The 16,794-nt window shown below is 43.7% G+C and overlaps 1 protein-coding gene across 3 annotated transcripts in view; it reads right to left on the bottom strand.

Moving 5' to 3' along the window:
* Positions 1–14,343, bottom strand: part of BCHE (butyrylcholinesterase) — a 50,735-nt gene extending 36,392 nt beyond the window's left edge. For 2 of the 3 annotated variants that reach the window (XM_074547496.1, XM_074547495.1), the window contains exons 1-2: positions 14,197–14,343; positions 5,315–5,377 (exon numbers count right to left, since the gene is read on the bottom strand). The gene's annotated coding sequence lies outside the window, so the exon portion shown is untranslated. The remainder of the gene's footprint in view (positions 1–5,314; positions 5,378–14,196) is intronic. The other variant, XM_074547497.1, reaches the window with a different exon arrangement.
* Positions 14,344–16,794: the final 2,451 nt, after the last annotated feature.

The following is a 16,794-nucleotide window of genomic DNA, read 5'->3' as shown; positions in this document are numbered from 1 at the left end:
TCTGATTGAGCCCATTTGTACCTGTATCACTAATGAGCTGCCCTCCCCACTAAAGGCCATTTACCACTGGTTAGGATTTAACCATTGCAAAGGGAAAAGCAATTTGCTCACCCTCCTTTGCTGCCTTTCCTCTCCTCCTCCTTTTATTCCACACTCCTCTCCCCAAATTTTAGTCACAATTCATGTTGCCAGAATATCTTCAGTGATGTCCTTCCACGCAGAGTGTAAACTAATTCCTCTAGTAAATGCTAACAGCAGCCATAAAACAGCAAAATCAAATAACACCAAGAAAAGCAATCAATAAAAATCTGTGTGAAAATTAGGTGTTGGTGCATGAGATAGGAAAGAGCCTGAATCTGGGTGTTTTACAGAGAAACCTGGAAGCTATTCCAGAGAAGATGGGCAAGGAGTAAAATTTATCAAATGTTGCTGGGGTAATTAAACCAGAACAGACAGGAAACAAGATGTCTGACCAAAGGGAATGCAAGTGAATGGATGCAGCTATTTCTGTGCTTCCCAAATCATTGTCCCTCTGGGTTTGGGTGACCCCAGAGTGTCACCATGCAGACGATTTCCAGCTAATGCTGAGACAGGTGTTACCATGATGGGTGCCTGGGCAGGGGGAATTTACTTTGTGCTGAGCATCTGGTGCACGAGAAATGGGGATTCAGACTTTGGGATCAGCACAGAACTTCTCCAGAGTGGAAGAAAAAAATACAAATTTAAAAAAAATATATAAATAAATAAAATAAAGCAGAAGGCCTGCGGTGCTAACACCACCAGAACTTTCTTGGAAAGCTGTGCTGGGTCACTCCATGGCAGGATTCATGCAAGAACAATCAAATATGAGCAGTCTCAGTGGATAAATCCTTCCCATTTATGAAAATTGGCATCTGGTGGGAGGAGAAAGGTGGAACCCACCCAGGGAAACCCACAAAACAACTTTTGTCAGCCCACATAGGGCATCCCCAGAGGAATGTCAGGCAGCAGGAGCTGACAGAGTTGTGTGGAAATGTTTATGGGAAGCCCTGAGGAACTGAGAGGTGTTTGCCTGGGACAGAGCCAGCCAGAAATGGGGTCTGGAGCTTTTGGCAGGAGCTGGAATGGAATCTCAGCAGCAGTGAAAACAAGAGGTGGGATGAGGGCAGGCCTTGAGGAGGAGCCTGCCCAAAGGCACAGGAAGGGCTCTGGCACCATCAGGATGAAATAAACCCATCCTAACCCAGTTATTAGCATTGTGTCCCTTTGACACGATGCCTAGAGTGTTTCTCCACGGGGCAGCTGCTGGACTGCATCACGTCAGAGCACAGCATGCAGCTATTAATGGCTTTTAATGTGATCCCCTGGATCCTGACAATACCTGCCATTAGGCAGGCCTTAATCACAGGATCACTGACATTGATATGCTTAAACTATTAAGCAAAGACTCAAAATGCTCTTCATTCACAGGAAAATTATGAAACTTCAAACCAAAACATCCACAGATCCAGTGCATGCTGGAAGAAATCTAAATTTTTATACTCCACGTGTCCACCTATTTTTGGGCTAATGACTGAGAGTTACAACCAGCTTTTCAAAAATATAACCAAAAAATATTGCCGTTCATTTCCTTGGCAGACTGCTTGCATCACTTTAATTTAGGAAGCAAACTGTGTTACAGCAACCACAGACATGTAAATGAGGCAAAAAAATGGTGCTCGTTTTGTTGCTTTCCAAATTTAAGCTGACCTAAATAATTTAATACAAAATTTACAGCAGTGAGAACACAATTTGGTGGACAAATATGGGAACACAGTGAATTTGTAGGACAGAATTTGTACTCCTCTGGGTAAAGGATGATTCACCATCTGTGTGTACTGAAAGCAGCTTTCACTTTGGGGCCAAACACAGTGCAGACCCTCTCTGTTATCCCTCAATTCAGCATGGGAAAAGGAGAATTTTCCTTTATCCCAGCAGGAAAACTGGGGTTGTTTTCTGAGGGTGTGTTTGACATGAATTTTTCAACATTTTGCTCTCTACAAGTACCTGAAAGGGGGTCACAGTCAGGTGGGTCTTGTCTTTCAGGTGAGAATGACAGGACCAGAGGGAATGGCCTCCAATGGGCCAGGGCAGGTTTGACTGGATAACAGGGAAGATTTCCTCACTGAAAGGGTGAAAGGCAATGGAACCATCCCTGAAAATGTTCAAAAACTATGTGGGTGTGGCACTTGGGAACAAAAAAATTTAACATGAACAACTTATGAATAATTAAAGAAATATAGGCATTTTAATTTTTCAGTTATTACGGTAACAGTGCAAGTAACATGCTTTTATTCCTTTTGTTAGAAGTTACAAATTTGTTACTGACTTCAATAGGTGACTTTAGTTTTTAGAATTATGACAGGTGGCAAATTCTCAGTTGAAAAACTTTGCAACTGGAATTTGCTTATGACATTACTAAATTAATGCATATGTGTATGCCTTAACAGATCTAGAATGTTACAACAAGTAAATCCTTTGAGTTTTCTAGGTTGATCTAGTAGCATTGCAAGAAATAATGATAGAAGGATTATGAATAAACTTACTAACATACATTCTAGGATATTTTTAATACACAATGGCCTGTACTTGAGACAGAAACATAACACTTTCTTAGCTGTAACAGAATCAGTTATCAGAGACTTGTTAATTTTGATTTTACAAACAACAACAATAAACATTGTGCTATGAATTCTAGGGCATATTTAATAAGCAGTTGTGTATTTTTATAACCCTTGTGTGACACCCTTTCTACAGTTTTACCCTTAGCACATATTAGCGTATTAGAGGAATATGAGAACCTTTGTACATTTGAAGCAGCAGAGGCTGTCGAGGTTTGTTGATATTTGAGGGGTAGAACTTGGGGTTGCTTTTGTTGGCACTGCTTTGGCTGGAGCTGTTAGATTTTTTTTGTTTGCATCTTGGCTGCCCGTACTTAGGGTGAGAGGGTGGCCTGCTCCTGCTGCCGAGAGGCGGCTGTGCTATGCGGCCAATGCCACTTTTTTGGGCAGCCTTCTTTACTAATATTCCTATGTTATAACACTCCTGGATGATTTTTACACCCTGCAGGGGCTCTCCCCATGCTCTGGCAAGCTTACCATTGCTGTCAGGAGATGTTGCAAGGCTCTGAGGGGCTGTGGTGGTGACAGGATGGGCCATGGCGTTGGAGTGGCTCTGCTTCCGGGTTCGACATCAGCAGCTCGTGAGGATGTAATTCCCAGAGCTGCCAATGGAGGCAGCGTAGAGAGGGAGGCCACGCCCACTAGGAGGCGTGGCTGTGTCCCCCTGAGGTTGGCATGGGGCGGAGCCATGCCCTCTAGAGGTGTGGCTGTGCTCTCAGAGGTTGGCATGGGGCGGGGCCATGCCCGCTGGAGGCATGGCGGTGTGCTCAGGGGTTGGCATGGGGTGCAGCCACACCCACTAGAGGCGTGGCTGTGACCTCAGAAGTTGGCATGGGGTGGGGCCATGCCCACTGGGGGCGTGGCTGTGTTCTCAGAGGTTGGATGGGGCGGGGCCATGCCCACTAGGGGTGTGGCTGTCTTCTCAGAGGTTGTGGTTTTTAACTCATGTTATTAACGCTAATTATGCTTTTCCATCATAATCTACATCCCATTCCTCAAGAAGTTTCCATTCCTTTAGAACTGGGTGGTCTTGCACAGAGACAAAGCCTCCCATATCTTCTGTGGGGTTTTTCTTGTATTTTCAGTTTCTCCAGTTTTTTGGTTTCACATACCTCTTTGGCTGTAATTTTTGGAGAGTTGGCTCCCTGATTTTTTTCAAGCTTTTGTTTTACAGAGCCCTTTGGCTGTAATTTTTGCAGTTTTTTTCTGCAGGGCGGGCTCTACTCACCTCTGCTTTTTTCCAGCTTTTTGCTGGGGGGACGGGCTCTGCAGGCACTGTCCTGTGCCTCCCTCTGCTCTTCCTGCAGGACAATTCTTGGACTGTTCTTTATCACGTTGGGGTCACCATGTGTTCCCACGGCAGTCGAATGTCAGGGACAGGACAAACCTTGACAAACCTCCACTGGCCACCAGCAAACAGCATGTTCGATTGTTCTGAGCTGGCTTTTATAGGCAATTCAAACCTCCTGGGTCTGGACAGCTCATTGTTCTGATCTTTACACCCCCCAGGTGCTGGACCAGTGAAATACTTGCACGTTGGGAAAGATGTTTTTGGGTGAAGACCTTGTCTTCACCAAGTCAGCCCAGGGGTCAGATTGTGGAACTGGGCTGGGTTTCTTTTTTATAACCACATTAATGCTCACCTTCTACTGTGACATAATGTGGCAAGAGGAAGGGTTGGACTCAAGGGTCTCGAAGGTTTTTTCCAACTCTAATGATTCCATGACAGGAAGATGTCCCTGGTAGTACATGAAATTATTCCTGACAATCCTTTGTGCTAACATGAAAATGTGGAATAACTTTGTGAAACCTTTCTGTTCCCTGTGCCAGAGAGCGCTTTCTCTTGCCTTCAGTAGAGAATTAACCCTGTCAGTGCTGCCCCAGGCATCACCCAGCACCCATGGCAGGAGGAGATGTCAGCTCAACCCAGCTGATCTGAGCTTCTCCAGCCAGCTATCAGCACTGTCTGCTGCTCCTGAGCAAAGCACAAATCAGTGTCTGAGCTGATGGGTAATAATTACAGAGTGATCAAAGCACGTCAGGCAGGGAGACCTGACATCCCTGTGCTTGCCAAGGGTTTTTAGACATCTGAAAAATACTCTGGTTTCTTCAGTCAGAAGCAGGATATGTGAGAAGCTGGGATAGCTTCCATCTCAGGAGTTTGGTTTCTGTCCATGGTTATGGTTGGCTGAGGCACAGCTCAACATCCTTCCCATGGCTGCTCCAGAGGGATTCAGGAACTGCCTCAGTGGGATACAGGGAAAGGTTGTGAACAGCAGCATTTGGTCTTTGATCATTTTTTCCTCTAATTCAGTACTCAAGGAAAAGAAGACAATCTTCCTTCCTTCCTTCCTTCCTTCCTTCCTTCCTTCCTTCCTTCCTTCCTTCCTTCCTTCCTTCCTTCCTTCCTTCCTTCCTTCCTTCCTTCCTTCCTTCCTTCCTTCCCCCATCCTACACTTTTCCAAAGCTCTTTGTACAGTTTCTCAGAACTATTCTCACTGCAGTTCAGAGCATTTTGTCCTGTTTACATAACAATGTGTTTCCTCTGTAACAAACCAAAGCAGAATAACAAACATTTTCGTGAATTTCAGCAGGATTCATATACATTGGGTCACAATAATGTAAGAGAAAAGAGAAAGCTTTAGAGTCAGTTTAAATGCATGAATCACACACACCTGCAGTGGACTCCAGTGCTTTCTTGAGAGTGATAGTGAGTCATTCCTCAGCCATGGACTGGGCTAAAGGACAAAGAGGAAGCAATGAGACACCTCAGCATTCCCGTGTGGAGACAATCCTATAGGAATATTCACTGCATAAAAACAATGAGCCTTTTGCCCCAGAGCACTTCAATCCTCCTGAGGTGGCTTTGAAAATCCCTTTGCTCCCAGCTCCAAAGCCCCACAGGTGAAATCAAAGGTTCTTTGTACGAAGTTAAGCGGGATTGAGCATAGCTCAGGGACTCCCAGTCTCTGGAAGTGTCCAAGGCCAGGCTGGATGGGGTTTGGAGCAACCCAGGGTGGTGGAAGGAGTCCCTGCCCATGGCAGGGGTGCAACTGGATGAATTAAAGGTGCCTTCAAACCCAAACCTTTCTATAACTCCATTATTCTGTGAAAAAGCCTTGCCCAGTGCAGGAGCAGCACCAGCACTGGACTGGAATCCCCTCTCTAATCACAGTGGCTTTTGTCCCATCCTACATGATCAGAAAATGAACTGAACTTGTAGTTTGAAAGATGTTTTGTTCAGCACCCACATCTACATTACTGGCAATCACACAGCCTGTGCTTCACAACCGTGCAAAACACAAAATGTAATTAATTTTATTTGAAAATTCTCTCTGAGCAATTTGCCACCCATTTCATTTCACTGCCACCTCAGAAGTTACACTCTGACCAACGCCACTTACCCTGAAGACACACAAGAAAGAGAATAAATATTATTATTGGTGTCTGAATATTCAGTCTATGTAAATGCATGATATACCTTGCTTGGCTTTGTCATAATACAAAAAGCAGGGCAAACTTCCAATTTTTTCTGCTCACACTTTCCTTTTGTCCTTTTATTTTATTTTTTTTCCCCAAAATTTGCATAGTACATATTGCAAGATTTTTTTTTTCCTCAGTTATATCCCTCTAGTTATTATCTTGAAAGCAAAATTCAGACATATCCAGCACCCTGAGGTTTCAGAATCAGGGATGTTGAGAAGGACCTGTTACTTCATCTTTTTTTGCATATGCCCTTGCAGTCTGTTGTTTTCTATTTATTCTGAAAACCTCGGGTAAAATGGAACCTTACAAATGAATTAATGAAAGCAGGCTTCAGCTCTGTGCAGGCAATGAGCTGGGTGCTGGGGAAGGGAAATTCCTGTGCAGATCCTGATGCATTGGAATAACCAGAAACCACCAGGCTGTGCTGTTGCCCTTAAGCAGTGCACATCACCACAGAGCTGTGCTCAGCTCCTGGCTGCAGTTTGTCTGGGAAGACCCTGAAATCCTGGAAAACCACTTCCCTCAGACTCATTTTCACTTGTGATTATACAGCTCAGTATTTTTCCCTGGATTCTGGCTCACTTTGAAAGCCACCGTCAGGGTTTGCTAGCCAGGAAATTCAGGTAGGGAAAAGAATAAAAATAAAGAGTAAAAGTAATAAAATAATGAGAATAAAACAATAAAAATAAAATAATTAAAAATAAATCAGCCATCAGCATAACCTTAGGATGTAAACATTGCACAGCTCACCCAAAAATTGGCAGGTTTTTTTATAGTTTGTACCCAACCTATTTATTTTTCTTGCAAACTTCTAAACAAAACCAATCTTTTCAGGTTTTCCATTTCACATTTTCTAAGTACACCCCAGCTAAACTGAGCAGATTTGTTCCTACAGGACTGAGCCCCTCAGGCAGTGAAGTGACCCAGAGTTACTTTCCTATTCTGACTGAAGAAATGTGTTAATTGCAGAGGAGGAATGACAGTTTTCATTAAATAAAGAATATTCAAGAATGGCCATGCTGAATCTGAACAAAGGTAAATCAACAAATTATAAAATTACAGGATGGTTTGGGTTGGAAGGGACCTGAAAGCCCATCCAGTGCCATGGCAAGGACACCTTCCACTGCTGCTCCAAGCCCTGTCCAGCCTGGCCTTGGACATTTCAGGGATCCAGGGGCAGCCACAGCTGCTCTGGGCACCTGTGCCAGGGCCTGCCCATCCTCACAGGGAATAATTCCTTCCCAATATCCCACCTAAACCTCCCCTCTTTTGGTTTACAGCCATTCCCCCTTTTCTCGTCTCTCCATGTCCTTACAAAAATTCCCTCTCCACCCTTACTTTAGGCTTCTTTTAGAAGAACCCACATAAAGTCTCCCCAGAGACTGAGCACCCCAGTTCTAAAGCCTTTCCCCCCATCAAAGCTGCTCCATCCCTCTGCTCATCCTGGTGCCTCCTCTGGGCTCTCTCCAAATGTTGGGGAAGTTTGCAGAAGTGGAAGAGCAGCCAAGCACAGAATTACACAGAATTAAACTGAAACTTTCTAGCCAACAAAAACCTGAATCTCAGTAAAAGGTGATGTTTTTGTCTCCTATTGCCACCCAGAGGTTTTTCTCCCTTGAATTGATCTGAGCACTTTTTCCAACCTTGTAAACATTCGGAGTCCAGAACATCAGGTGCCAGATCCATATGACAAATGCCATGAACCATGGAAAACCTCCTTGTGGTTTGCTTTTGAACCTACCACTTGCCAGCCTCCCGTGTGATAAAGGAAAAATCAAACCTGGCAAAGATCCGAGGCTGGATGCTGATTCTTTCCCTCAGAAATGCAGGTAATTGGAGAAAATCAGTTTTAGGCGTTTGTGGCGTGGCAGATGAGACTGCCCCACCACACAAACCCAAACTGGGGCCCCAAATCTTTAGATTTAGAGCAAATTACTGAGAGTCACATTTGGACATGATTTAGTTGAATTTACATCACTAAGTAAAAAAAAGAAAATTGTTTATTCTCCTCAAAATTAACATTCCCAAAGATTTTAGGAGTCTTGAACTACCCTTGAACTTTTTCCCTGGTGCTGAGGAGCTTTTCCACATCGTGTGCTTTCCTCCTCAGCTGATGCAACACCCACCTTCTCGTACCTTCCCTCAAAGCACTGCAAGGAAAAAAAGCTTTTAGCTCAGCTTGAAAAGAAGAAGGAGGAAGAATCCTTTTCTTTCATGCACCTCGGTGGGAATACAGCAGCTCAGGAGTTGTTAGAACACAAGGAACACAACTCAGGTTATTCAGCTCCCAGGTGGGAGCCAGGGCTGTCCTGGCTTGTAGAGCACAACTTCAGTAGCAGATTATGTGCTGCACAATGCTTTTCTCTCCTAAAATAGTCTCCCAAAGGATACAACCAGGATTTTTTAGCTACTGAAATTCACAGCAGCACTTCAGAGGCTGCTGCTGTCCATCTATTTCACCGAGGTGTGAATCTGTCCTTCCACAAAGAGGGTAATTATATGCTGGGCATTCTCAGATTTCCTCCTGTCTAAATTATCGACAAGCAGCTGCTGCTATGTGGAGTTCAGAGTCTCAGATGGGCTGATAAATGTGAATATTTAATTCCTGAATATCTACAAAGTGGGGAAAGAGGGGCAAATCCTCACCCTCCCTTTGGACTCATTCAAAATCTTGTCCCACAGATCTGTTGAGTGCCATCAGGAAGGTCCACAGAATAAAAGCAATCTGAGGGAGATCCTCTAGTGCTGGTTTTAGAAGGTTTTTGACCCAATCCATCCCCAAAGCCTATTAGGGAAATTTGAAAGCTGCAGGGTAAAAGGTAATTTTCTGCCATGGATTAAAATGCATTGGTGAGATAGAAAAAACAAAGGAGAAGAAGAAAGTTCTAATTCTTGACATACAGAGAGGTTAATGTGGAGTGCCCCAAGATTTGCTGCTGGGATGGATTTTTTTTTTGTCCCTTTAAATCCCTGGCATAATGCAAGACGTCCTGGCTTACTCAGCAAATATTCTGCACTTCTCTTCTGCAATAAATCCTCGTGCTTGCTTTAGCTCAGGCTCCTGAGCTGCTGTGCCCCAAACTGTAACAGCACCCACAGCACAGTCAGGGCACACCAGGAGGGAGCTCCATCTCCATGTGGTTCCACTTCCCCAGAAATATCCCCAGGGGGGAATCTGTATTACTTGTGATTTCTCATAAATCAGAGCAGAGACATTTTTTCTTTTAAACATCCTGTCAGTCTGAAGCTCTGCAAGGTAGATAAAACATATTTTTCCCTCGTATATATATATTAAAAAATAATTGGGAGCTATGCTGGTGCTGTGGAAAATGTTGCTGTTATGTTGTATGAATGAATGGCATCAAAAAGATTCTTTAAATCCAAAGTAAATTTTGTCTTGAAGGTGTAGTGATAGCACGAATGTGTGCAGATGTTCAGCATGGAAATAAGCCAGCACATGGAGCCAACTGGAAAAAACAGTGGAGGAACTTTCATTCAGATAAAGATTTATGAGTCTACCAATAGAGACACTGATGGATTCAGGTTTGGATGTGTGGATGTTAAAAAAAATATTAAACAACTCAGTAAAAGTGTCTGCTTTTTCTTCAAAACCAACCCAAAATGGTTAATGTGTTCATGGCAAAGAAGATGAAGCTCAAATAAATGTTTGGTGGTATTGCACAACCTCTCGATTATAAATTGTTTCAGTCATGATACAGAAAATATGGAAAATGTTCTGAAGGAGCAGACAGGAGTGTCTCCAGGGCAGCAAGAGCTCTGAAAAGCCTAAAAACAGTTTTACACAGGGTTCTGCTCCTTTTTGACCATTTCAGCTGTGCCATGTCCCAGAAGGTGACAGGCTGGCATGGGCACGGGGTCAGAGAAACCTGACTCTAACATCTCAGGCACATAAAGCAAGATAAAAATCCTGAATATGATGAATGCTCATTATTCCGAACAGAAACTGATTAATGGTCAGTCTGGCCCAAAAGCTCTCTTGGAGGTGCTATTTCATAAGCATCATGGCAGCTTTGTTTTCTGACAGAAAACAAAGCTGAATATTTAATTTCCATTGTCAGTTACTGCAGCCATGATCTCAGAACAACAAAATTGATATGTGAGACTCTGGAATATTTTCATTTCCATTATAAATAATCCTCCCTGGTGGAGGACACCTAAACTACCTCATTTTTCTAAAAATGTCTCTTGGAGCTTTCCCAGCTTACACAGTACTTTTAGCCTTTTGAGAATAATGGAGAGCTGAAGCCAATAATTGTATTTTATTTCAGGTTTTGTGTTGCACATGCAAAGAATTCACCTTCTATTCAAGATTGATGATCCTTTATGGAAGAGCATTTGACAGTCACTCATGATTGGAAACTTTACTGCCCTTTCCAGATAAACCTACACAAATCTCTTTTTATTATAAATTTTACAATTTCTTCCCTTTCTTAACGGGAAGAACCTGTAAAATACACTGCATGCATTTTACACTTATATGAAGGAAATATATTTCTAAGTCACTCCAACCTATTTTCCGTTTTTTGGGGATAAGAAAACAAAATTACTTTCTTGCCATCATCCAAGCAAACTTTTTCCACCCTGTCCTTATTTGAAAGCAGCACTCTTGATGTGGAAGGATCAAAACTATTACATCATTTTTTTTTTCATTTTATGTCTTTGAGGTCAGTCTGGTAGAGCACAGGTCATCGAAAATGATAGTGCCACCAAGACATAAAAAATAAATAGTTTGTGTAAAATACACACACACACAGAGTGGAAACTTCTCCAGATACAATTTCTCTTCAAAAAGCTGCTTTATGTAATTCCATATTGACTGAAAGGATTTGCAGGGGAAAATACATCCAAATTAAAATCAGCCACTTTAAAAACATGGAAAGAAAATTGCTGTGTAACAGCCACACTTCTGCCAGAGAAACCCGAGTGCAGAAAAGGGAAGAGAAGCCTTTTCTGAGGGTTTTACAGCTGGGAAAGCCTAGGAACTTTATTTTTCAGAATTCTTAGAAATGCAATGATTTGCTGCTATTGCTGAGTGAAACAAGAGTGCTGCTTATGGAAAAGTGTTTATGCAGATATTGAGAAGATGAGGAGCTCTGGAGCAGCCTGGCTTTTCCAGGATCCAAAAAACCAAGCACAAATCTATAAAATGGCATTAATCCCAGGAAGAATGCAAAGATTTCACCAAGCAGCACTGCAGGATCACAGGTGTTAATCAGCTGAGTTACCTGCAGCATCCACCTCAGGTAATGATTAACTTAATTAATTGTGCCAGCTCTGGCTGCTGCAGGTGCCCTTGGGGTCAGCTGGGAGACAAAAGGGAAGGGAAGAAAGGGAAAAATGAGCACAGCTTCTGTGTCCTGAGGAAGATGGAGAAGAAGAAATAGCCACTCCTCAGGGCTATCAGGGAGGTTACATTAATAATTGGAATTTTTAACTGCAAAAGCTCTGGGGTGTTGATGCCTTTTATTTGGGCTAACTAAAAACAGAGGCCAGACAAAATTAAGATAATAAAAAGCAGTTCTATTGATTGAAGGCACTTCAGGTACATCCAGGGCAGACCAAGCCTCCCAGGGCCTACACCCAAACTGCCCCACGGCTCACGGGTTTATAACTTTGGGCCATTTGCACTTTCGGGTTCATCCTCCAATTCCAGCTCCAGGTAATGAAGGTATTGAGCCCCAGTTTTGGGGCTTTTTGTTTCCATCTCTGGGCCCTGGGGCAGTGAGGTGTCCTTGATTGCCAGGCCTGGAGAGGAATTGTTGTGTCTGCCCCAAATGGGACAGCAGCAGCTCACACTGTACATGGAGTTTAGAGTCACACACTAAAGAATCACAGGGTTACAAATAGATGAAAAAATATAAAAAGCAGAACCCTGGGGCATGAGGGATGACCTGGACAATGTCACCGAGCTGCCCCCTGTAGCTGCAGGGCTCAGGGCTGACAGCAGTGCCGGGCAAGGCCGCGGTTCCTGAGGAGGTGCAGGGGAAGCTCTGCAGGACATACTGGGGGCTCATCTTCCAATTCCAGCTTCAGGTAATGAAATCATTGAGCCCCAGTCTGCTGCCCCAACTCCCTTTTGTTTCCATCTCTGGGCCCTGAGGCAGTGAGGTGTCCTTGATTGCCAGGCCTGGAGAGGAACTGTTGTGTCTGCCCAAAATGGGGCAGCAGCAGCTCACACTGTACATGGAGTTTAGAGTCACACACTAAAGAATCACAGGGTTACAAATACATGTAAAAATATAAAAAGCAGAACCCTAGGGCATGAGGGATGACCTGGACAATGTCACCGAGCTGCCCCCTGTCCCTGCAGGGCTCAGGGCTGACAGCAGTGCCAGGCAAGGCCGCGGTTCCTGAGGAGGTGCAGGGGAAGCTCTGCAGGACATACTGGGGGCTCATCTTCCAATTCCAGCTTCAGGTAATGAAATCATTGAGCCCCAGTTTGCTGCCCCAACTCCCTTTTGTTTCCATCTCTGGGCCCTGGGGCAGTGAGGTGTCCTTGATTGCCAGGCCTGGAGAGGAATTGTTGTGTCTGCCCCAAATGGGACAGCAGCAGCTGGCACTGGGTGTGGAGTTCAGAGTTACACACCAAAGAACTGCAGGGTTACAGATAGGTGGAAATAGAAAAGCTCAAATCCTAAAGCATCAGTGTCAGCAGGGCCTTGGTGAGCTGTGACCAGGGGTTATCTGAAAGGAGGCTCCAAGGAGCTTCCCCAGCCCTGAAATCTCAGAGCTTCTCCTGTAGAAGCAAGGAGCAGGCTGGAAGTGGTGGCAAAGTTCAGTGTCTGAGCTTTGTGCACAACCCCAGCACAAAGGAAAACACTCCTGAAGCCTCAACCGTCTGGCACCCAGCCCTCCTGAGCCCTGGAGGAGCCGGAGATGAGCTCAGAGGGGAGTGCTCCACTTGTGGTGTTTCTTACACACCTGCACAGACACCTGAGGGTGGCATCAGCAGGAACAGGAGCTGCAAACCACAGCACAGCTCAGAGTGCACTGATTATGGCTAGATTTTTGGAGATTGGGGAAACTCACAGTGGGATCAAGCAACAGACTTATAAAATGTTTCAATTCCACCTTGATGTCCTGCTAACACTTTGAAGAGAAAATAAAATGTGCAGCTTCATGATCTTGTAGGTTTGCAACACCCAATGCTAATTGTCCCTCCAATATTCCTGTGCAGTTTTAAGGCTGGCATTGATTTTTTTTTTTTTTTTGACCACACTAGATTTAGATGATGTCTTTTCCTCCCCTGCCGCTCTGCTTGTTCCTACATTGTTTTCCCTTTGCACAGGGATGATGCCCTGTACATTTCCCTGCACCTGTACATTTTGTAGAGCCTATCATCATTCCTCAGTATTCACAGAGGTGTTTGCATGTCCTTTCTGGGGTTGTCTAAGGTGAGATTTCTTAGTATTTAAACCAGGCTGTAAAGTATTGCAACATATTTAAGTGCTAATCCACTCTTCAGAGCATTTCCTGTAAAAACTACTCCAGTGGGTGTCACCCCTGCCCATGGCAGAGATGAACTTCAAAGTCCCCTGCAACCCAAATATTTCTAGGATTATCTCTTTTGCTTTTAGAAAGGACCAACACCATGACATTTCCCCCCATCAGCAATCAGTTAATTGTCCTTTTAGTGGTTCCCACAGAGGAGGAACCCCCAATTTCCTGCTTTAATCCCAAAGCCAGCACCAGTCCTGTGCAGCAGCTGCTGCAGGTTTTGGGTGCAATTCCGTGGTTTTCCAGGATTTCTGGGGCTCACTGCAGCCCTGAGCACCCTCCAGCTGCTCTGCTCTGGTGTCTGTGGGACCCAGGAGGGGACAGTGCAGAGTTCAGGACTAAAGGACACCACAGAGCCCCTCCCCTGTGCTGCTCTCATCCTGCACCCACCGAAACGTCAGAGCTGTGGAGTGACATTAAATTAACCCAAAATGTAGTGGGGCAGCAGGGCTTTGTTTATCCACCACAACCTGCCTGTCTGATCACTTCAGCACCTCCAGCTCTCCCACTTTGAGCATTCTTGGGTCTGAAAATGAAGGAGAAAAACACCAACCTGGAGAGCTGCTTTTCCCGTCTGGCTGCTCCTTTCTCTGAATGAAGGAGTTTCCCTGGGCCAAGAGCTGACTACCAGAGCAGCCAGGTTATTTATGCCCAGAATTGCTGGTTAACCTGTCAGATAAGCAGGAAGTTCAGGAGCCAGCAACACCACATGACTGCAAGGATATGCTATTTTTTATCTGTAAATAACGTACTGCAGTAACGACACTTTGGCAAACAAGTGAATGAGCCACACACACATTTCTGCTCAGCTCTGTTTGCACATCTGTGCTTTTCCCACTTTGCTCAGACCTTTCCCTGGTATTGCATATTTTTTATAGTTGCTGATACAACCAGGGTTTTATATTTATTTTGAAATCCTTTCCAAGGTCCCAAAAAAGTATATTTATGTTGATTTAATTGTTTTTTAAAACCATTTGGAGTTTTCATTCATGGGCTTGACATGTCATTTGAGTGGAATTTACATTCCACATTGCTTTTATTAGAAATAAAGAAGCATTAACATCTAGAATAACTCAGTTATTCAGCTTTCATGTCTGGTATTGCTTGGCTGTTCAAGGGTGGGACATCAGCTCAGGGAGAAAAGCTTGGTTCTGCTCAGGGAGCTGCTGGAGCATTTAACTGCTTCCTTTTCCACTTCCCATTTTCTGAGAAAAAACCAAAACAGTTTTTTTGGTTTTTTTTTTTTTTTAATACTATTTTCTGTGAGCAAATAACCTGAATAGAAAACCTCCAGAAAAAAAATGTCTGAAAAATAATTCCAGCTGAAGAAAGTCCACAGTTCAGTTCTCATCAGATCTGCAGCGTTGTCATTCTCATGTGTCCACCTGGGTATATTCCCAGTCCTGTGTGTGTTTACCATCAGAATTTCAAAACCTTGACTCTGAGCCATTCATTTAGTCCTGAATTTTGTCCGTCCAGAGCAACCCAAGGTGTTCAGCAGGAGGGAACCTTGGCTGGCTCCAGCTGCTTACACAACCCCTCCCAGCTCAAGGAGCTTCTTATCATGCTCCTGATACCATGAAATGGAACATCAAATGTCTAAAAATGTTCAAGGGTGACAATGGCCAAAGCTAAAAGAGGGGGAGACCCTCAGGAAATGTTCAAAGCCAGGCTGGAGGAGATAAAAGAGCTAAAGGGACCCTAAAGGAGCCTCCACTCTGGAAATCCTGGGGAAGGTGATGGGAGCAGTGTCTGAGCTGGCTCTGGGAGGAAAGCTGGGCCAGGGAAATGAGTTTGAGCTGAAAAACTCATCAGAAAACCTGGCAGGAGTCTCTCAGTTGTGATTTTTGTTTATTTCTACAGTGTATAAGAAAATGTGGCTTGGATTATGTAGTTTTTCAGTAAATATTATTGCACCTAAGAAATACTTCACTAATGCCAGCAGTGCAGTATTTCATATAACTAACTACTGGTGTTTGTATTTTGATTATTAGTGTGTGAAAAATATTCCCTGAGACCACAATATTTCACCTCTGGATATCTGATTTTTTTCTGTGCACATTAAGACAGCTCTGCCTTTCAGTATTGTAATTTGGAAATATAATCTACACACACTTCACAAGAATTTACTCTCTCTCTTGATCCTTGACCTGTTTATATAGTAATTATTAACCAGCTTAATTCTGAGAACTCTGCTCATGTTGTGGTTTTACACAAGATATCTTGGCATGATAAAATGATGCCCCATACAAGTCAAGGTTGTTTTTGCTCAGCCAGAACAGCCACATTAATTCTAAATTCAGTGTAAACAAGAAGCAGAATAAATGTTTTCCAAATAGGGGAACAAACCTGGCAAGGAATAAAACACATTCATGCTTTTAAGGTTCATCATACAAGTGTGTAGAAATACAGAATCTTGGTTTTCAGGAATGTCAGGGCATTTTACAGTCCATGGTTTATGTATTGTTTCCCCTTTAATTTTGAGCTAATTCTCTACTTAACCAGCCTTAATCCTTAATCTGTTTCTTTCCAGGTATTTATCATTTGTGCATATATCCAAGACTGAATTTAATTTGAATCTGGATTGGTTCTGATCCTGAATGTCTTTTCAGGCAAGTGCAAATCAGAGCAGGGACTGAATTTATTGAGGAGAAACCAGCACAGAACCCCGCAGGAACTCCCAGAATTGTGGGGCTCCATTGATGCCAGTGCTGCTCTCGGAGTTTGTGTGAGGATCAGAAGAGCTACTGCTTTTAATAACTTATTATTACAAGATTTCTCACATCAGTGCTTCCCTGACTTCAAGGAAATCATCCCCTAAACCACACTCATATAAACCAAATACACTCAGCCTCATAATTTTCTCTCCATAAAACATTTTTGCCAGGCATCCCACCTTCTTTTTTTCAGAATATTTTCTGCAGCCTAATTTCCAGGCTGATCCTGAAAATATTCCTATCAGGAATTAGGAATAGGAATATTTTCAGGACCAGCCTGGGAATCAGGCTGCAGAATTAAACAGATTGTTCCAATCAAGGGCTCAGCAATTCCTTGTGGGCAGCTGCCACCTCTTCCTTGGTTTTGCTCCTTCCTGTCCTGCTTTTGCCCTCAGGTGTTGTGTCCTTGCCTTTCCTGCAGTATTCTACTGACA

This window comes from Zonotrichia albicollis, chromosome 9 (assembly GCF_047830755.1).
Source record: "Zonotrichia albicollis isolate bZonAlb1 chromosome 9, bZonAlb1.hap1, whole genome shotgun sequence".
In the NCBI taxonomy this organism is placed as follows: Eukaryota; Metazoa; Chordata; class Aves; order Passeriformes; family Passerellidae; genus Zonotrichia; species Zonotrichia albicollis.
The sequence above is the reverse complement of the archived record's forward strand: the minus strand, read 5'-3'. Positions and strand labels throughout refer to the sequence as shown.